This window comes from Triticum aestivum, chromosome 4A, assembly GCF_018294505.1.
Source record: "Triticum aestivum cultivar Chinese Spring chromosome 4A, IWGSC CS RefSeq v2.1, whole genome shotgun sequence".
In the NCBI taxonomy this organism is placed as follows: domain Eukaryota; kingdom Viridiplantae; phylum Streptophyta; class Magnoliopsida; order Poales; family Poaceae; genus Triticum; species Triticum aestivum.
The window spans coordinates 732070885-732093258 of record NC_057803.1 but is presented as its reverse complement, the minus strand read 5'-3'; the positions used below and the strand labels follow the sequence as shown (position 1 = coordinate 732093258).

General features: G+C 42.7%; 1 long non-coding RNA gene across 1 annotated transcript; it reads right to left on the bottom strand.

Annotated features, from left to right (window-relative positions):
* Window positions 1–923: 923 nt before the first annotated feature.
* Window positions 924–4422, bottom strand: LOC123083447 (uncharacterized). The gene is made up of 4 exons (XR_006439300.1): window positions 3623–4422; window positions 2399–3377; window positions 2192–2316; window positions 924–1242 (listed from the first exon to the last, which is right to left on the bottom strand). It is a non-coding gene; the product is annotated as an uncharacterized lncRNA (long non-coding RNA).
* Between the last annotated feature and the right edge of the window lie 17952 nt (window positions 4423–22374).

The window sequence follows — 22374 nt, the reverse complement described above, 5'->3', positions numbered from 1 at the left end:
ACCGAAGGTATGCGACATGCATCTCCACACACATCTTGTAAATTGATTGGTAATTGTTCCTAATTTCCATTCTTATACAGGGGTCGCGGGCAACGTTGATGGCTGATGGGATTAGGAGCATGGATGTATGTTCCAATCGTATTCATCCAGAGGACCCAATCTTTAATATTCCTCCTAGTCGATTTATAATATAAACAGATTTTTTATGATCATGGATTAGGACCATGTTCCAAGGCGTTCATCTAGCCGATACATCAACCATGCATCTATAAAAACACATCCGTCGTGCAAGACTGCGATGCACAACGACCACCAATATAAGATTGTTATGGTGCGGCGACGGTGACAACGATTTACGGCTGCACACGCCGACGAGCGACTACTCTATGAGGTAGAGACGACTACATACTACTGCACATCTCGGATGGCTGATCGGCGAGGCGAGCGGCGGCTGCGCCGCAATACTGTTTATGGCCGACATGTGACTGCTCCGGCACGGCGGCGGCAGCGATGACGACGGCGATGTACATATACTCACAGTATATACTCCATCGTGAGAGATGGCGATGTATGAGAAGGAAAAACATGCGTACGTGCATTGATGGAAACAGCATGTGTATATGGTGTTTCAATAATATACGTCCAACCGCTCAGGAGTCCATGAAGCCATGAATGTATTTGTATTAGTGGTTGGGGCGCACCCTTGGTGCGTCGCCTGAAAGGAAGCTGGGGCGGTGCCAGGTGGAGTGCGCCCCTTTCACTTTCTTGTCTATACTAAGTATTGTTAATGGATCAGATTAAGCAGAGGAATGCTCACTTATCTGCATTTGTCTAAGACTAAGCAGAGGAATATGGAAGTAGCTGTAAAGTTGCTGAGTGAAACAATAAGACTAAAATGGACTGGGCAGTGCCAGGTAGGGGAACGACACCTTCATTTTCTTTTTGGATCTGGATAGCACATTCATGCAATTCTTGATAAACTTATTGTATTGATGCATCACGTGGGGAAGAAACTAAAATGCCATCACAGGCGTACATTCAGGTGAGTTGTTGCAGACGGCAACGATCCTCCAGGACAAGTCGTCGACGAAGGCGGCGGATATGTTGAGCTTGGTCCGGAGGACCATGATGAAAGCCCTGGTCCTCTCCATGGTGAACGGCTCTACACAGTTAGCATCCTGGGTCCTCAGCTGCACACACTAGCTTCTTCTCGTACGACAACAGCCGGACACGCTCCTCTGCCTGCAAATGCATTCCACTTCATAACTTGGCTTGAATTAAGTGCACACATTACCCAAGAGGCAACCAATTGATAAGCAAATCCATTTGGAAAAATATAAACTGAGACGATAAAGCTCTAATATCAAGTCAACGATCAATAACAAAAATAAATACTATGGTGCCTTTAGGTGTATTTGACAACAAATAATAAGAAATATAATATTAAGTAGAACTACTAATCGTAGAACTGTCATTGCCATATAGAAAGGATCGGGTGTATTTCCATTAAGAATTCACTTTTATTTCATTTGTCAAGAAGTCGAACTGAAGGGGAGAATACCTCTTATATTACATATTTCTTCACCAAAGCGTTTTAACACTCAATGCAAGCAAGAGGTAGTTGATCTCCTTACACCAAAAGTTCAACAAATCAATTTGCAAACAAAAAAGCTGAGATAAATTTTCAAATAACATGGTATAGCCTTTTCTTAATTAACGCAATAATTTTAAAAAAGGGATAAACTCATGAACAGCAGCAGAAGAGGGAAAGCCTAAAATGTTTCTCCAAACTAATGACCCAAAGTTCTGAAGTAACCTCTAAAATTCTTGTTGGACAACTGAACTGTCATATCTTTCAACCACAAAAAGAAAAATGACAGTACATACTATATCTTGGCTACAGTATGCTACCAAAAATGGCTAGGACCATACATAATTACCAATATTAAAATCTTGGAGTGATCACTCTGATGATATTTGTTGCACAACACAGAACTGATTTTAATCTCATTGCTTGAGGAAAAAATTGATGGTATATATGAAATATCAAAACTACATAGCTGATTTATCTGGACATCAATATGTACAGAAGTTGTCATATATAAAAGATTCAGAATAAAAATAATAGCTATTCATCTCAAAACTTAATCGGCAAACACAAACAAGGTAATGCTAGCTAGTAGTCTAGTACCTTTGAAATGAAGGGAGGGGTATTCAAGATGGGATGGGATTCATCATCAAACGGATCTATAAATGCATCATGGATGACCAACCTCGCTTTTCTTGTTTAATGAAACGAAAGTTCGGATTCTAAAACTGCATAGGCACTTGTTATGTTCAGTGCAAGACAAAAGCTACAATCCATTCAGCAAAAGCCCTAATGTTTCTATTCCCAAACCTGGTTAAAAGGATCAATAATTTGTGGCAGGGAGGGTAGATGTCTCTCTGACAAATCATAATAGGCCTGTGGCCCTCCTGAAAGATAATGGAACAAATATTAACATGTTTTCTGCGAGGGCATTCATAGGTAAGATAAGTTAATTGTAGAACATGGCATATGTACACTTTTTAACACTTTAGCATAGCTCTACAAATGGGGTTCAGAGAACAGAAACGTCATTTGATTCCATCCCAAATCAGGACCATGTTTGTAGATAGTAGGCTGTATAGGTTCTACAATCTTTTACAAAGGGCCGCGCCTAAACAAGTGTGGCAATAAAACAAAATCAATAGGGAATTAAAATATTTATTTTAAGAAATAGATTATCAATGAAAAACATGCGTCACCAAATATTATATTCCCTCCGATCCGTATTAATTGACGGTGGTTTAGTACAAAGTTGCACTAACTTTGTACTAATGCAGCGTCAATTGACCGGAGGGAGTACTTAATTTTTAATAATTGCTCATCACCCTTGGTTCAGAAAACGTATTTTAGCACACAAAAGAGAAATAACTGTAGGAAATACGTAACTTTGTAGATATGTCTACCCTTCTCTCAGCAGCTCTGTACCTATTAAGTATTTATCTGTAAGAAAATGACACATCGAGAAATTTCGAGTAACCAGATGAACTTGTAAGTACCGCATATGAAGTCCATAAGACGTAATATCCATTCTCATAGATGTAGTACTGACCATATATGTTGCTGTAGTACGAGGCAACTACAGGGTCATGGTAAAACCCAGTACTGAAAATGAAAATCCACTCCACTAATCCCCTTCTCTGTCTTTGCCTTTAGTATAATTGCTAGCTCTGAATCTGTAAACCATGACAGAGAAGTGTGAAGCACAGTGACAATAGAATTAGCTTACCCTTCATACTGTTGTAGAGCAAAGTAATTATTCCAAAGGCAAGTGCACCATCAGCATGTGCTTCTGCAAAAATTATCATTGAAGCAATCATATCAGAAATTCATTTAACTGATATGTAGTGTGTAGAGCAAGAATAAGGTAAAAAGGCTTATCCGTGTTAAATAAACCCTCCTGCATGAGAAATATAGGACTATTACTATATTCAATAACAGTAGAGACTACAATGAGATAACAATCCAAGTAGTACAATAAGAACTATTGCATCTTGAGGTAGAGATTAGGACAAGGGAAACAAAAGCAATGCTCACCATTGATTAATCCTCGGAGATTGAAACAAGGGTGGGGAATCTTAAGCTTCACAATTTTGTGCCTCCAATGGTTGAGGCCTTCATTGACCAATCTATAGCAGCACATGTAGAATGTTAATGGAAAAACATTCAGCCTTCAGCTTTCCATTTCGAAAAATTCTTCAATAACATGAATGCCCACATGAATCTTCTAGTAAAATCAGAACATGTTCAGTATTTCTGGTAAAAAAGTATGGCAGACCATAATTGTCTGCCTTTCACAATCATAATCTAAAACATGCCTGCAGTCTGTACGTCATCAGTATGGGACAGCGGCTTCCGCGCCCGCAACTGCAACTGTGGTGAGCATTGTTGTCGAGAGGATTAGAGCGCTCTCGGGTGGGGATGGATGTGATAATAACCCTTCTTCGGCAGAGATGGAGGCCTACGGTGTTAGCTCCGCCAAGATGCGGCCCGGTGGCGAGGTCGGGTGTGGGCAGTGGGCGCGCTCCTAGCAAACCCAGACAGGGGTGGGGGAATGGGGCCGCACCTTCACAAATTGACCTGGAAATCAATCTTAGTTGCACACACAAAAATTTCTACTTGGTGGAAGATCATGTATGGTGACTATTGTTCTATTTACGAAATAAAATTTTCTTAAGGAAGAAAAACATCTTTCTTCAAACAAAAAACGAAAAGATAAAATATGCTAAACACTGCAACAAAATATTACCTCACATCAAATAAAACAACAAACAAGACACCAGAATTGATTTTGCAGAGGGTCTTTTTGTTGGGACTGTTTGATAGTGAAAAGGCACTATCCGTGTCCACATTTCTATTGAACCACGCATCAAATATATTCAGTTCTAAAAACGACAATAGAAGGCTCTCTTGTGAAATCTAGTAGGGGAATGTTTAGTCAAGCTTGTCAAGGTGTAGACATTCAGGTACCACTTGAAACCCAACTCAGTTTCTTATCCCCATGGACACCACGCCTTAAGGGCACATATATTTTAGGCAGCGGGGCAGCCGATCACTCCAACACATCAATTCAAAAGAATAAAATTCACTGGTAGTGGGTTGGACGTGACCCTGCATAGCGTACCCCAAATTGGACAGAGCAAGATTGCAAGAACAAGTAGATTCAGATTGGATTGATAGAGCTTACCAGGCAGTCCACATGCCGGCTTGAGCAAGCAGCTGCTGTGGCCCAACCCAAGCAGACCACACCGGCCGGGGCACACGGGCACTGATGGGCGTGCCGCCCGCGGCCGTTGTCGAAGAGGACAACAACACAACTCACCTGCCGAGGCACTGGTCGCAGCATGGTGAGGAAACCGGCACCAGTCATCTCATCCAGATTGCTCCGCTGCGTAGGTCGCACCGGCCCATATCGGGCACCACCGCCCACTAGTTCTCCAGATCACGCCCGGCCTCCGCGCCGGCTTCGTCTGCTCTGCCCGTGACAGCTGCCGTATCCGCTCTCGTGACGTGCCGATCTCGTCCGCCGCTGCTCATCCACTGCCAGTTGAGCGCCAACGAGGAGGAAGGGACGGAGCGCATGCAGGGGAGGAGACCGAGCGGCGGAGATCGAATGGCAGAGGCGAGGAGGAAGGACCGGGTGGCGGCGGCAGGAGATTAGGAAGGAGAGGAGCGTCGCGAGGAGAGCCTGAATAGGTCATGGTTTTTTTTCCATCGCTACGCCCAACCGCTGCACACGAAGTGGCACTCGCGAGCGCTCGGGTGTGCACAACGCCTCGCCCACGCCCCGTGCGCCCAAAGCCACGAGAGTGCGCACATTGCGCGACTGTTATTGTGTTTGATTTAGCGTATCCATCAATGTGACATACTGATATGTACATACTCCATATTTCCTTTTCTAAAAGAAATATACTCCATATTTTGTACTATGAGATATACGACATACTATCCTCTTTTATGATACTCCATACTGTTATTTTATTTTTGCGGGGTACTTCATACTATATTTTTTTCTATGAAGTACATACCACGTGCTTCATACTCCATATTATATTTTTTTAGGGTTACTCCATACTATATTATTGGCTCTTCGGCATACTCCATACTTTTTTGCACACTCATTTACTATGAAGTACATGCACCCTGATACTTCATAATCCATACTCCATACTCCAGAACTTCATACTCCATCTAAATAGCAAGTATATATTCTAGGATTAAATTTTTTTAGTATACATTATGGACAATCAGAACACTGGAAAAATATTGTATATATACTTTTAAGTTTTGGAGCACATATAGAACTATGATCTCTTTGGATTTAAGGAGCACGCATATAATAAGCATTTTTTTACATCATGTGTACATACTTTGTATGGGCAGTGTTTTAAAATCAATGTCTCCTAGTGGATAGCTACTCGCACTTATCCATTCGGTGAGGTCCGCTGCATGCAGCCCTGAAATTAGCAGGTTGTTGCTAATACGTTGGCTGGTAAAATATTTTAACCAAATGATTAAATTAGGCTTGAACACTAACGGGTTTTTTGGCACCCACCAACCCAATTGGTGCTACGGCTTGAGGGACACGTGGAGGCTATATATATATACTCCCACCCTTTAACGGGTCCTTTGAGTGGATATACCCAATATCTAACCAACCAACCAATCAATAGAAAAGAAATTGAGCTACTTTTCTGTTGTGGTGCGCATGGGTAGGTCTCTGATCCTAGAATTAAGGGACCGTACTTGTGGATCTCAACTTCGAAACCGGTTGAGCACACGCCTGGCATGTATGAGTATATATGTTTAAAAAATGAGTATATAAGTGAAGTGAAGTAGTGCATGCACGTTCCCATCAAAAAAAGGAGTGCACGTTCCCATCAAAAAAAGCAGTGCATGCGCATGAGGTCTATGCTAGCTAATTTTTTAGGCCCCATGTATTAATATTAGTCTGCCATATATACTTTTAATGGAGTATACAAAAGATTTTCCTGATAGAGTATGCATCAAAAAATTTATGGAGCACATACCACAGTTTTGTTTGGAATGAAGCATACATCACATTTTTTTCATGGACTATAAACCATTTTTTCGTGTGTCAATATGTACCACCTTTTCCAAATGTAGTATACTAAATTTTGGTGGAGTATGTACCATATTTTATAGATGGGTATATATATACCACATTTATTGAAGTCAAGTGTATGTCAGATTGTTTTTCACAATATAGTACTCCCTCCGTCCCAAAATTCTTGTCTTAGATTTATCTAGATACGGATGTATCTAACACTAAAATGTGAATAGATACATGCGTATGTAGACGAATCCAACACAAGAATTTTGGGACGGAGGGAGTATATACCACTTTCTAGTGACGGAGTATATGCCACTTTTTTTAGGATTGAGTATATACCACATTTTTTTTGCCATGTAGGATGTACCATATTTTTTTGCGATGGAAGAAGTACTCCCTCCGGTCCTTTTTACTCTGCATATTAGGTTTGTCTGAAGTCATTCTCATCCAACTTTGACCAAGTTTATATAAAAAATTATTGACATTTACATAACAACACCAATATCATTAGATTCATCTCGGAATATATTTTCATATTATATTTATTAGATATTATAGATGTTAATAATTTCTAATATAAATTTGGTCAAACTTAGCTAAGTTTGACTTTCGGCAAATCCAATGTGCAGAGTAAAAAGGATGGGAGGGAGTATATACTACAATGTCTATACCAGATCAACGGTATATACCACTTGCCACTTGGTTTACAAAGGAGTATGTACTACAAATAGCTATCAGACTGGTGTACTATAATTAATGGAAAGAGTATACTACAAGAATTAGTAGCATAATTATTTAAATACAAAAAAGTAGAGCTGTTTCGAATATTTATATTGGACCACAACAGAAAATACAAACGTATATGTACATCACATCGGAGAGCACGCTTGTCCTTGCATGCTTGCTGCGTATGCATGTTGCATACACATGCTGGATCAGACGATGCCATCTGATCATGTATACACACGAATATAAATTTGTAGTAGGATGCAAGTATAATTTAATCATACATCATAGAAATTAGTCCATGAACGGACAACATGTATAGTAGCTATCATGCATGGATCTACTGATTTGCCTTGCAATTAACAAGAGTAGCAGGATGCTAATATTACATCTGCCAACATAAAGCCCGATGTATCGCCGGCCGATCAGTGGAGAAAAGGCTTCTGGTTGCATGTCATGCTAGGTCATCGTGTCGCCGCCACATGTGGATCGCCTTTTCAGTTTAAAAAAATAAAAGAAAATGATGGAAATGTCAAAAAAATAAAAGAAAATAAGTTTCCCATGTAATATGTGGTCTAGTTGTTGAGAAAATTTACAAATATGAATTTCGACTTTGTTTGCAAAATCTCTGTGGAAATTTGTAAAATGGGCATAACTTTTGCATACGAACTCGGATGAAAAAGTTTTTTATATGAAAAATCATCTACTCGAAAAGTTACATCCAAATTTAACCGGGGGGACCCCGTTAAACATTTTCAAAATCCCCAAAAACCTAACAGAAAAAAAGTTACGGGGCTTTCAAGATCTAGAGGCAAAAAAATTCAAAAAAATTCAAACTTACTAATGGCGCACCTGCCCATGGTGCGCCATTACTATCTTCCCGCCTTCAAAATTCAAGAAAAAAATAAGTTACTAATGGCGCACCTGCCCGTGGTGCGCCATTAGTATCTTCCCGCCTTCAAAATTCAAAATAAATAAAAAAAAAGTTACTAATGGCGCACCTGCCCATGGTGCGCCATTAGTATCTTCCCGCCTTCACAATTCAAAATAAATCAAAAAAATAAAAAAAAGTTACTAATGGCGCACCTGCCCGCGGTGCGCCATTACTATGCTGTATATATGGCTGGGCGTGTCCTCTCCTCCTTACCTCTTCATTCTTCTCCTCCACTCCACCTCTCCTCCACTCCTCCATTCCATCTTCCCTTCTCTCCTCCACCATACTACCCTCCTCCTCTCCGGCGACCTCCTCCTCCTCCTCCTCCTCTCTGGCGACCTCCTCCACCTCTCCTCTCCTCCCCTCCCCTCCCCTCATGGTTTCTCCTTCCTCCTCTCCGGTGAGCTCCTCCTCCCTCATCTCCGGTGAGCTCCTCCTCCCTCATCTCCGGTGAGCTCCTCCTCCCTCCTCTCCGGTGAGCTCCTCCTCCCTCATCTTCGGTGAGCTCCTCCTGCCTCCTCTCCGATGAGCTCCTCCTCCCTTCTCTCCTCCCATCCCCTCATGGTTTCTCCTTCCTCCTCTCCGATGCTCCGGTGAACTCCTCTCCGGCGACCTGGTCCTCCTCTCCGGCGATGTAGGCGAGCGCCTCTGCGGTCACCTCCTCCTCCTCTCCGGCGAACTCCTCTCCGGGGAACTCCTCTCCGGCAAAAGAACACGGCAAAAGAACGTACAAGATCCAAAAACGGGAACATAATTTGAAATAATATCGTGCAAAAAAACGAGCAAAAAAACGAGCAAAAAATGGGCAAAAAATCGCGATCCAGATACAAATTCAAAATTCAAAAATAGCAATGGCGCATGGTGGGGGTTAGACGGTGCGCCACTACTATTTTCACGCCTTCAAAATTCAGAAATACTAATGGCGCACCGTGGCCTATACTAATGGCGCACCAGTGGCCTATACTAATGGCGCACCGTGGGCTATTCTAATGGCGCACCAGCTAGTGCGCCATTAGTATACCAGATACTAATGGCGCACCAGTGGTGCGCCATTAGTAAAATATACTAATGGCGTCGCACTAATGGCGCACCACTAATGCGCCATTAATGGCCAAATTAGGTGCGCCATTAGTAGGCCTTTTCCTAGTAGTGTGACTTTCATTCTTTTTCTATCTTCTGCCGTGGTCGGGTTTTGAGTCTTACTCAATTTCACACCTTGTAACACAGGCAAGAACTCTTTCTTTGACTGTTCCATTTTGAACTACTTCAAAATCCTGTCAAGGTATGTACTCATTGAAAAAACTTATCAAGCGTCTTGATCTATCTCTATAGATCTTGATGCTCAATATGTAAGCAGCTTCACCGAGGTCTTTCTTTGAAAAACTCCTTTCAAACACTCCTTTATGCTTTGCAGAATAATTCTACATTATTTCCGATCTACAATATGTCATTCACATATACTTATCAGAAATGTTGTAGTGCTCCCACTCACTTTCTAGTAAATACAGGCTTCACCGCAAGTCTGTATAAAACTATATGCTTTGATCAACTTATCAAAGCGTATATTCCAACTCCGAGATGCTTGCACCAGTCCATAGATGGATTGCTGGAGCTTGCGTATTTTGTCAGCACCTTTAGGATTGACAAAACCTTCTGGTTGCATCATATACAACTCTTCTTTAAATCCATTAAGGAATGTAGTTTTCTTTATCCATTTGCCAGATTTCATTAAAAAATGCGGCAATTGCTAACATGATTTGGACAGACTTAAGCATCACTACGAGTGAGAAAATTTCATCGTAGTCAACACCTTGAACTTTGTCAAGAACCTTTTTCTACAAGTCTAGCTTTGTAGATAGTAACACTACTATCAACGTCCGTCTTCCTCTTGAAGATCCATTTATTTTCTATGGTTTGCCGATCATCGGGCAAATCCATCAAAGTCCATACTTTGTTCTCATACATGGATCATATTTCAGATTTCATGGCCTCAAACCATTTTGCGGAATCTGGGCTCATCATCGCTTCCTCATAGTTCGCAGGTTCGTCATGGTCTAGTAACATAACTTTCAGAACAAGATTACCGTACCACTCTGGTGTGGATCTCACTCTGGTTGATCTACAAAGTTCTGTAGTAACTTGATCTGAAGTTACATGATCATCATCATTAGTTTCCTCACTAATTGGTGTAGGATTCACAGGAACAGATTTCTGTGATGAACTACTTTCCAATTCGGGAGTAGGTATAGTTACCTCATCAAGTTCTACTTTCCTCCCACTCACTTCTTTCGAGAGAAACTCCTTCACTAGAAAGGATCCATTCTTAGCAACGAATATCTTGCCTTCGGATCTGTGATAGAAGGTTTACCCAACAGTTTCCTTTGGGTATTCTATGAAGACGCACTTCTCTAATTTGGGTTTGAGCTTATCAAGATGAAACTTTTTCACATAAGCATCGCAGCCCCAAACTTTAAGAAACGACAACTTGGGTTTCTTGCTAAACCACAGTTCATATGGTGTCGTCTCAACGGATTTAGATGGTGCCCTATTAAACGTGAATGCAACTGTCTCTAATGCATGATCCCAAAATGATATTGGTAAATCGGTAAGAAACATCATAGATTGTACTATATCCAATAAAGTACGGTTATGACGTTCGGACACACCATTATGATGTGGTGTTCCAGGTGGCATGAATTTGTGAAACTATTCCACATTGTTTTAATTGAAGACCAAACTCGTAACTCAAATATTTGTTTCTGCGATCAGATCGTAGAAACCTTTTTCTTGTCACGATGATTTTCCACTTCACTCTGAAATTCTTTGAACTTTTCAAATGTTTCAGACTTATGTTTCGTCAAGTAGATATACCCATATCTGCTCAAATCATCTGTGAAGGTCAGAAAATAACGATACCCGCCGCGAGCCTTAACACTCATCGGATCGCATACATCAGTATGTATTATTTCCAATAAGTCAGTTGCTTGCTCCACTGTTCCGAAGAACGGAGTCTTAGTCATCTTGCCCATGAGGCATGGTTCGCAAGCATCAAGTGATTCATAATCAAGTGATTCCAAAATCCCATCAGCATGGAGTTTCTTCATGCGCTTTACATCAATATGACCTAAACGGCAGTGCCACAAATAAGTTGTACTATCATTATTAACTTCGCATCTTTTGGTTTCAATATTATGAATATGTGTATCACTATGGTCGAGATCCAATGAACCATTTTCATTGGGTGTGTAACCATATAAGGTTTTATTCATGTAATAAGAACAACAGTTTATTCTCTTACTTAAATGAATAACCGTATTGCGATAAACACGATCAAATCATATTCATGCTCAACGCAAACACCAAATAACATTTATTTAGGTTCAACACTAATCCCGAAAGTATAGGGAGTGTGCGATGATGATCATATCAATCTTGAAACCACTTTCAACACACATCGTCACTTCACCCTTAACTAGTTTCTGTTTATTCTGCCACTCCCGTTTCGAGTTACTACTCTTAGCCACTGAACCAGTACCAAGTACCGAGGGGTTGCTATAAACACTAGTAAAGTACACATCAATAACATGTATATCAAATATACTTATGTTCACTTTGCCATCCTTCTTATCCGCCAATCACTTGGGGTAGTTCCGCTTCCAGTGACCAATCCCTTTGCAGTAGAAGCACTTAGTCTCAGGCTTAGGACCAGACTTGGGCTTCTTCACTTGAGCAGCAACTCGCTTGCCGTTCTTCTTGAAGTTCCCCTTCTTCCCTTTGCCCTTTTCTTGAAACTAGTGGTTTTGTCTACCATCAACACTTGATGTTTTTATTGATTTCTACCTTCTTTGATTTTAGCATCACGAAGAGCTTGGGAATCGTTTCCGTTACCCCTTGCATTATAGTTCATCACGAAGTTCTACTAACTTGGTGGTGGTGACTAGAGAATTCTGTCAATCACTATCTTATCTGGAAGATTAACTCCCACTTGATTCAAGCGATTGTAGTACCCAGACAATCTGAGCACATGCTCACTAGTTGAGCGATTCTCCTCCATCTTTTAGCAATAGAACTTGTTGGAGACTTCATATCTCTCAACTCGGGTATTTTCTTGAAATATTAACTTCAATTCCTGGAACATCTCATATGGTCCATGACGTTCAAAACGTCTTTGAAGTCCGGATTCTAAGCCGTTAAGCATGGTGCACTAAACTATCAAGTAGTTATCATATTGAGCTAGCCAAACGTTCATAATGTCTGCATCTGCTCCTGCAAAAGGTTTGTCACCTAGCGGTGCATCAAGGACATAATTCTTCTGTGCAGCAATGTGGATAAACCTCAGATCACAGATCCAATCCGCATCATTGCTACTAACATTTTTCAACACAATTTTCTCTAGGAACATATCAAAATAAACATATGAAAGCAACAACGCAAGCTATTGATCTACAACATAATTTGCAAAATACTACCAGGACTAAGTTCATGATAAATTTAAGTTCAATTAATCATATTACTTAAGAACTCCCACTTAGAAAGACATCCCTCTAATCCTCTAAGTGATCACGTGATCCAAATCAACTAAACCATAACCGATCATCACGTGAAATGGAGTAGCTTTCAATGGTGAACATCATTATGTTGATCATATCTACTATATGATTCACGCTCGACCTTTCAGTCTCCGTGTTCCGAGGCCATATCTGCATATGCTAGGCTCGTCCAGTTTAACCTGAGTATTCCGCGTGTGCAAAACTGGCTTGCACCCGTTGTAGATGGACGTAGAGCTTATCACACCCGATCATCACGTGGTGTCTGGGCACGACGAACTTTGGCAAGGGTGCATACTTAGCGAGAACACTTCTTGATAATTAGTGAGAGATCATCTTAAAATGCTACCGTCAATCAAAGCAAGAATAAGATGTATAATAGATAAACATCATATGCAATCAAAATATGTGACATGATATGGCCATGATCATCTTGCGCCTTTGATCTCCATCTCCAAAGTAATGTCATGATCTCTATCGTCACCGGCACGACACCATGATCTTCATCATCTTGATCTATATCAATATGTCGTCACATGGTCGTCTCGCCAACTATTGCTCTTGCAACTATTGCTATCGCATAGCGATAAAGTAAAGCAATTATTTGGCACTTGCATCTTATGCAACAAAGAGACAACCATAGAGCTTCTGCCAGTTGCCGATAACTTCAACAAAACATGATCATCTCATACAACAACTTATATCGCATCACGTCTTGACCATATCACATCACAACCACAACGATAGTTCGTCAAGTTGGTGCTGTTTTAACCTTCGCAAGGACCGGGCGTAGCCACACTCGGTTCAACTAAAGTTGGAGAAACTGACACCCGCTAGTCACCTGTGTGCAAAGCACGGCGGTAAAACCAGTCTCGCGTAAGCGTACGCGTAATGTCGGTCCGGGCCGCTTCATCCAACAATACCGCTGAACCAAAGTATGACATGCTGGTAAGCAGTATGACTTATATCGCCCACAACTCACTTGTGTTCTACTCGTGCATATAACATCAAACCATAAAACTAGGCTCGGATGCCACTGTTGGGGAACGTAGTAATTTCAAAAAATTTCCTACGCACATGCAAGATCATGGTGATGCATAGCAACGAGAGGGGAGAGTGTTGTCTACGTACCCTCGTAGACCGAAGCGGAAGCGTTGACGCAACGTAGAGGAAGTAGTCGTACGTCTTCCCGGTCCAACCGATCCAAGCACCGTTACTCCGGCACCTCCGAGTTCTTGACACACGTACAGCTCGATGACGCACCCCGAGCTCCGATCCAGCAAAGCTTCGGGGAGAAGTTCCGTCAGCACGACGGCGTGGTGACGATCTTGATGTTCAACTGTCGCAGGGCTTCGCCTAAGCACCGCTACAATATGACCGAGGTGTAATATCGTGGAGGGGGGCACCGCACACGGCTAAGGAACAATCACAAAGATCAACTTGTGTGTGCATGGGGTGCCCCCTGCCCCCGTATATAAAGGAGTGGAGGAGGGGAGGGCCGGCCCTCTCTATGGCGCGCCCTAGGGGAGTCCTACTCCCACCGGGAGTAGGATTCCCCCTTTCCTAGTCCAACTAGGAGTCCTTCCATGTAGTAGGAGTAGGAGACAAGTAAGGGGAAGAGAGAAGGGAAGGAAGAAGGGGGTGCGGCCCCTCCCCCTAGTCCAATTCGGACTAGGCCATGGGGGGGGGGCCTGCCCTAGGCAGCCCCTCTCTCTTTCCCGTATGGCCCAATAAGGCCCAATACTTCTCCCCGGCGAATTCCCGTGACTCTCCGGTACTCCGATAAATACCCGAATCACTCGGAACCTTTCCGAACTCCGAATATAGTCGTCCAATATATCGATCTTTACGTCTCGACCATTTCGAGACTCCTCGTCATGTCCCCGATCTCATCCGGGACTCCGAACTCCTTCGGTACATCAAAACTCATAAACTCATAATATAACTGTCATCGAAACCTTAAGCCTGCGGACCCTACGGTTCGAGAACAATGTAGACATGACCGAGACACGTCTCCGGTCAATAACCAATAGCGGGACCTAGATGCCCATATTGGTTCCTACATATTCTACGAAGATCTTTATCGGTCAGACCGCATAACAACATACGTTGTTCCCTTTGCCATCGGTATGTTACTTGCCCGAGATTCGATCGTCGGTATCCAATACCTAGTTCAATATCATTACCGGAAAGTCTCTTTACTCGTTCCGTAATACATCATCTCGCAACTAACTCATTAGTTGCATTTCTTGCAAGGCTTATGTGATGTGCATTACCGAGAGGGCCCAGAGATACCTCTCCGACATTCGGAGTGACAAATCCTAATCTCGAAATACACCAACCCAACAAGTACCTTTGGAGACACCTGTAGAGCACCTTTATAATCACCCAGTTACGTTGTGACGTTTGGTAGCACACAAAGTGTTCCTCCGGTAAACGGGAGTTGCATAATCCCATAGTCATAGGAACATGTATAAGTCATGAAGAAAGCAATAGCAACATCGGTAATTGCCTTTGGCTCCTAGGTGCATATGCACCCATTGTCGAAATCCAAATTCCGAGAATTTAAAAAATTCGAAACAAAAATCCCGCGTGTATATCCAGACATTTGATGTGCGTTCACAAGGTTTCAGTGAAAAACGACGTTTTTTGTGGCTTGTGTAAAAAAGATAAAGAAATGCCTCGTGAATAGTTAGAATGAAGCATCAGAAATTGTCTTTTTTACACAAGCCACAAAAAACGTCGTTTTTCACCGAAACCTTGTGAACGCACATAAAATGTCCGTATATACACGCGGGATTTTTGTTTCGAATTTTTCAACTTCTCGGAATTTGGATTTCGACAATGGGTGCATATGCACCTAGGAGCCAAAACGCCACTCTTCTAGCAACATACTAAACGATCGGGTGCTAAGCTAATGAAATGGGTCATGTCAATCAGATCATTCATCTAATGATGTGATCCCGTTAATCAAATAACAACTCTTTGTCCATGGTTAGGAAACATAACCATCTTTGATTAACGAGCTAGTCAAGTAGAGGCATACTAGTGACACTCTGTTTGTCTATGTATTCACACATGTATTATGTTTCCGGTTAATACAATTATAGCATGAATAATAAACATTTATCATGAAATAAGGAAATAAATAATAACTTTATTATTGCCTCTAGGGCATATTTCCTTCAGAGACCAACCCAAATTTACCAAGTTAGATGAGTTAAATGAGCGTTCTCGAGGCCAGCCCAAACCCTAGATGCATTGTCGAGGCCACCCAAATTTACCAAGTTAAAAGAGCGTTGTCGAGGCCACTCCAAATCCTAGAAGCGTTGTCGAGGCCACCCAAATTTACCAAGTTAAAAGAGCATTGTCGAGGCATAGCGATTATTTTTTGCAAAGTGTCATCTCCTAAAAGTATAACCTCGATAACTTCGACATGAGGGGGGACGTCAGACATGCATGAGAGAGGCGGTCCGCAACTAATCCATTGTTCATAATGCATGCATATGATTCCTTGTTGTTATTAATTAGCTAGGTCTAAGTTTGCCACTAATATATCCCTCTCTCATGTTTGTATATTGCCATGGTGTAATATTTGCAGAAACTATGGACAGAGACTTAGAACAAGAAGAGTTGTTAGGGGATATGATCCGCGACGGAGGTGATCCCTTGTTGTTTCTCAACAACATCGATGGTCAGGAAGGAGAGGATGACGGCTCCGATGATCGACCAATGGAGGAGGAAGGAGATCATGAAGGATCCGGTGACCGAATGCCGGAGGAAGGAGATCATGATGACGGCTCTAGTGACCGACGGAGGAGGGAGCTGTTGCAAAGTCAGGCAAGGTATATATATTAATTAAGCCTGTGCTGACCTGATGCATTAATTGTTTTGGTATGTACATATAGTAACACTTCTTTCTTATTTTATAGCCCTCCGGATCGAGCCAAACTTTCGTAAGGAGACGAGGCCCGACGAAAAGGTTGTGCCAGGATGAAAGGTTCATGATCACTGAAGTCGCGGATGATGGCCAACCGATTGCTCCCAAGTGGACCATGGGCGCATTTGTACATCAGTGTGGAGCTGTTGTTACGGAGAGCATCCCGATCAGCGTCCAGCAATGGAATAAGAGTAAGGACGACCCTGAAGTTTCTTATGTCCAGGATAGACTGAAAGGTGATCTTTGGACCTCGCTGATGAAAATTTTCAGCCTGCCGCTAGAGGAGAATCCAAATAACCCAGTTATAGAGCCAAAGGTCAAGGCATTTTCTCTTAAGAAGATGGCAGATCTATTCATAAACTGGAAGAAAGAGTTGAACACAAAGTTTGTTGACAAAGGGAAGACTCTAGAATTCACCGGCCAATATGAGAACATAAGAGATCACTGGCCCGCATTTGTGGTCTACAAGAAATCGGAGAAGGGTATGAAAAGGTCACTGACAAACAAGAATAATGCTACAAAGAAGAAGTATCACCCTCACACCAGGCTTCATTACGTGGGTGCATTGGTTTCCTGACAGCGGTGGTTACAGAAGCCGAGTGAGAAAGAGGAAAGTGGAAGGGAGCGAAATGGTGAAGCTCAATGCAAGAATAGCAAAGGTAGAGGAACTTGAGAGCCAGCGAGCTACTGGCCAACCATCTCAGCAGCACGAAGATCCTTGCTTCGAGGCTGCCCCAGAAGCTACCCCGCCATCTCAGCAGAGAAGCAGTGTGGCCTCCACGGAACTCATTCAGCCTGATTTCATGGCTCCTCACTACCCCGTGGATAATATCACGGAGGCTGAAACTTGCGAGCTAATGACAAAATGCCAGAACCTGTCTTTGAAGGCGGCGGTCGGCTCTGTTATACCTCCTCAAACTGAGGGAACTTTTCATTACCGTCTGATTCCACATGGCTATGCTGTTGTGACAGTGGATGAAATAATGGAGGGATTTGAGGCGCTGAAGCTTGACTTCCCTATAGGTGAAGGCGCCATTCATCTGGGAGCTGCCTTAAGGAATACCTATCTATGGAGGAAGGAGTTCATCAAGCTTCCAAACTGGACGCCTCCTCTTCCTCCTCCTCCGGTGAGTCACGACACTTCGTCTCCTCCTCCTCCACCCCCTCCTCCTCCGGCGAGTGATCAGGGCACTCCGCCTCGTCCTCCACCTCCTCCGGCGTGTGAGGGCACTCTGCCTCCTCCTCCACCTCCTCCGGCGCGTCGGAGCACTCCGCCTCCTCCTCCACCTCCTCCCACGTGTCAACGCACTCTGCTGTGTCAGCAACGACGGAAGAGAGACGCCGTCGCTCCAGCGGCTAGCAGTACAAGCAGAGGCGGGAAGCCATTCAAATACGGTCCATGTCTCAAGGCTCCGGAAAAGTTACCATATGAGAGGACTGACAAGGAAACCGATGACATCGTGGCAGCCGAAGTGGAGGCCCATTTTGAACGGAAACCTCCACCTCCGGAGGAAACAGTAGATCCGGTGAAAGCGAAGCGCACTCTGGATGCCCTAAAGCGACCACCACCGCCTCCGCCAGATTCCAACTATGTTTGCAGTATGAAAAAGACATATGAAGTTGTGCGGCGGTCGGGAAGTGCTTCTAGTGATTCAAGATTAGCACAACAAAGAAGTGGGAAAAAAAATTCCCAGCTCGGCGAAGCAGTCGTGCCCCCCCCCCACTCAAGGTGTCTAGCGATATCATCGCTAATCATCTGGGGCTATTTCCCGGTTCCAACCCTGGTGATTTCCTGATCGATGATGTAGAGTTTGAAACTTTAGGGGCAATAGAGATCTTCAGATACGAGTATGGGAAGCCTCTTGTCAAACCTGATCATCCTCCTCTAACAATGATGATGCGAGGATTGCATGAATGGTACATGGATACCTGCAGGAAGTCTGGGAAGGATAGTACGATGGTGAGAATTAAAGATGAGTATGACCTCATTGGAGTTGAGTTGCTGCCTGTTGAATTTGTGGAGTTATTTCAGTTATTCAATCAAGACGCCCTTGACAAACAACTCATGACTTGCTACTGCATGTAAGTATTACTTCTGTAATTAAGTCTCTATAGCTCAGCTCTTTCATTGCATGTATATATAATTATCCTCACTATATTATGCAGATTGAAGATTATCGAATGCAAAAAGGACAAATCTATGACATTGGGTTCATTAACCCAAATACCATAAATGAATGGTTGGTTAAAAAGAGAGTCAAAGATACTGAGGACAACTTGCTACTCGACATCAAAACAAAGCTAAAATACTCTTTCCTTACAACTTCAAGTGAGTATCACTATCTTGTGCATATTCAGTTTCGCTTACTCGAGGTTATAGTAATGTAATTCATGAGTTATGCGTGCGCAGCTTCCACATTATTCTGCTAGAGATTAAGCTTGATGGGGGGAATAGTAACTGTCTTAGACTCGAGACGTGAAGATCCTCAGGATTATGCGAACATGACTGCAATGCTCCAGAAGTAAGTTCAATCGACATTATCGCACCATATCGACAACTTTCGTTTATTTGCTGATATCAAGTAATCATTTCCTTTGCCTGGCAGGGTTTGGAAAAAGTTCACTGGAATGGTTCCGGGTATGCGGAGGGAGCTGCGATTTACACACCCCAAAGTTAGTAGTACTAGCTAGTTCCGTGCATCTCTCATTGATTCTACTTTCATCAATACCATTTATCATGCTTGATTATTAGTTTGACTGAACTCTATTTCTCGCAAAGTGCTTGTGGCAGGAAGACATGAATAATTTATGTGGATACTACGTTTGCGAGTTCTTCTACAACTCGACATCTCAGTGGGGCTACTCTGATGAACAATATGAGGTACGCAAAAAATATTCACAATTTTATTTTGTTATCATCAATTATGTTGAGTTTCATTCATATATATGTATAGACCCCCTTCTTTAAATTAGTTGTGGCAGATGCGGAATGACCTCCTACCACATTATCGCATACTTGCAATTCAAGAGGAATTGGTGGGATTCTTTCTTGACCACGTCATACATAAAGACAGAGAATGCCATGTGAAAGTTGACATGAATTTAGATGTTAGGGATTGTAAGAGATGTTATATTGTATATGTGTAGTAGCGTCGGATAGATATACGAAAACTTGTTGTTCAACCAATCTCGGAGAAAGAGAGGTCACTTCTCTCTGTACGTATATGTTCATGATGATCTTGTGTAATTAAGGGTTCCTTCATTTGCTTACTAGCTAGCGTGTCGAGCTCTCCCTCTATGTATAGTCGCTAGCATCGACCAAGCACGGAGAAAGATAGGTCACTTCTCTCTATTAGCTAGCTAACACAATATGATCAAACCCCTAAATTAACCCTCCAAAACCCCTAAACCCCCCTTTAAAAAAACAAAAATCCCAGCGCCTGCGAGCTGCTGACGCGTGGCTGCCTTTTAGTCCCAGTTGGTGTTACCAACTGGGACTAAAGGTCCTCCTGCTTGGGCGCCCGGCAACGGCCACGTGGAGCCCCTTCTGTGCGGTTCGTAAGTGAACCAGGACTAAAGGTTTTAGGCTTTAGTCCCGACCCTTTTGTCCTAATTCCAGAACCGGGTCTAAAGGCCCTCTGGAACTGGGACTAGTTCCCTGTTCTCTACTAGTGTGATCTAGGTAAAGAACAGTTAAACCGGGCAGTTCCCTCGCAAAACAAAAACTTACTTGCAAGATAGGGTTATATCGACCAATGAGCCTAGGCATATTTCAATGCATACGTGGTATCCCTCGGTGTCATGCCATAATAATAAACGGGCCGGAGTTGCGGCCTGTGAAAGCTTGTACAATCTACCTTAGTTTGTTGCATTAATCTAATCTAGTTAGCTAGGAGAAATGTAGTATAATCCATCAGGCTGCACAGAAGAGCCAATGAGAAATGTTGCTTCCGAATCTGGTCCGATACAAACCAAATCCTGTTTTCTTCATGATTTATATACAAATTAAATAGGCATGTAGACAGCGTAGCACAAAGACAGTAGGCATGTAGCCTCTTTAGCAAGCAGCAACTTGGCACTATTGTATGTGGATTGGGAGTCAAAGGCATAGTTGAGACGCATGGCAAACTTGACAGTGATGTGTATCCATGGCTGACTAGCAATAGTGCTGCCTGCAGGTTCCCGTCTGAACCTAAGAAAAAAAAGAGGAAGGTTCTTGTCAATGAGACACTCTGGATTCTTTTCCTCTAGCTTGTGTTGTCACTCTGAGCAGTAACAAGCAGGACACTGAAATAGAGATGGAGAGGCTTGCGTTGTGATCCAATCCAACACATGGATGATGGTGATTGGTTTATTTAACAGCTAGCTAAGTGCTCAGGTTAGGTGGTGATGCCATTTGTGATGGCTTGCAAGGGAAGCTCAGTTGTGGATGGAGGATGAAGGTAGCACTGCTGCTGGGAAAAGTTACTCCTCTTCCTTACTCCCTCCGATCCTATTTAGTCTGCGTATAAGGAGCATCACAGATACCAAGGAGGGCCTGGCTGGTTTTTTTTGACCTTTTACCCCTGTGCATGCATGGAAAGAGGCGTGCTGTTTTAATTGCTGCATGCAGTTCATTCGCCGGCCCTTGCGTCTCCTCTTCTGTACCCCACACGCACAACATGGAAGCACTGCATGGCGCGACTGATTGGTTGGCGCTTTGCTGCCACTGCCAAAGGCAGGCTAATTTACTGCAGCCAAAGCGGGGCACGGCTGGAAAGTAGCAAGGAAAGAGCGAAACACGTAGAGTAATAAGGGGAAAACAGGAAAAACTTATGCACCGACTAAATAGGATCGGAGGGTGTATGTGTCAGCGCAGATTTAAGACAGTTTGTGATGATTGTTGAATAATAGTGCCAATGATTAGCTCCATGAATCTACAAGAACGGCAAGAAAGAAAACAATACGTTTGAGGCAAAATATGAGAGAATACGCCGTTGCCGGGGATCGAGCCCGGGTCACCCGGGTGACAGGCGGGAATACTTACCACTACACTACAACAACTTACTAGTTTGATTTTACGAGTATCTTCTTTTTATATGCGTTAAGTGATAACGGCAATTCTCATCTCTTATCAAAGGGATGGATTGATAACCCACAAGTGTAGGGGATCGCAATAGCTTTCGAGTGTAAGGTATTCAACCCAAATTTATTGATTCGACCCAAGGGGAGCCAAAGTATATTCTTGAGTATTAGCAGTTGAGTTGTCAATTCAACCACACCTGGATAACTTAGTATCTGCAGCAAAGTATTTAGTAGCAAAGTAGTATGATAATAAAGATAACAGTAGCAAAAGTAATGTTTTTAGGTTTTGTAGTGATTGTAACAATAGCAACGGAAAATTAAATAAGCGAAGCACAATATGTGAAAAGCTTGTAGGCAATGGATCAGTGATGGATAATTATGTCGGATGCGATTCCTCATGTAATAGTTATAACATAGGGTGACACAGAACTAGCTACAATTCATCAATGTAATGTAGGCATGTATTCCGTAAATAGTCATACATGCTTATGGAAAAGAACTTGC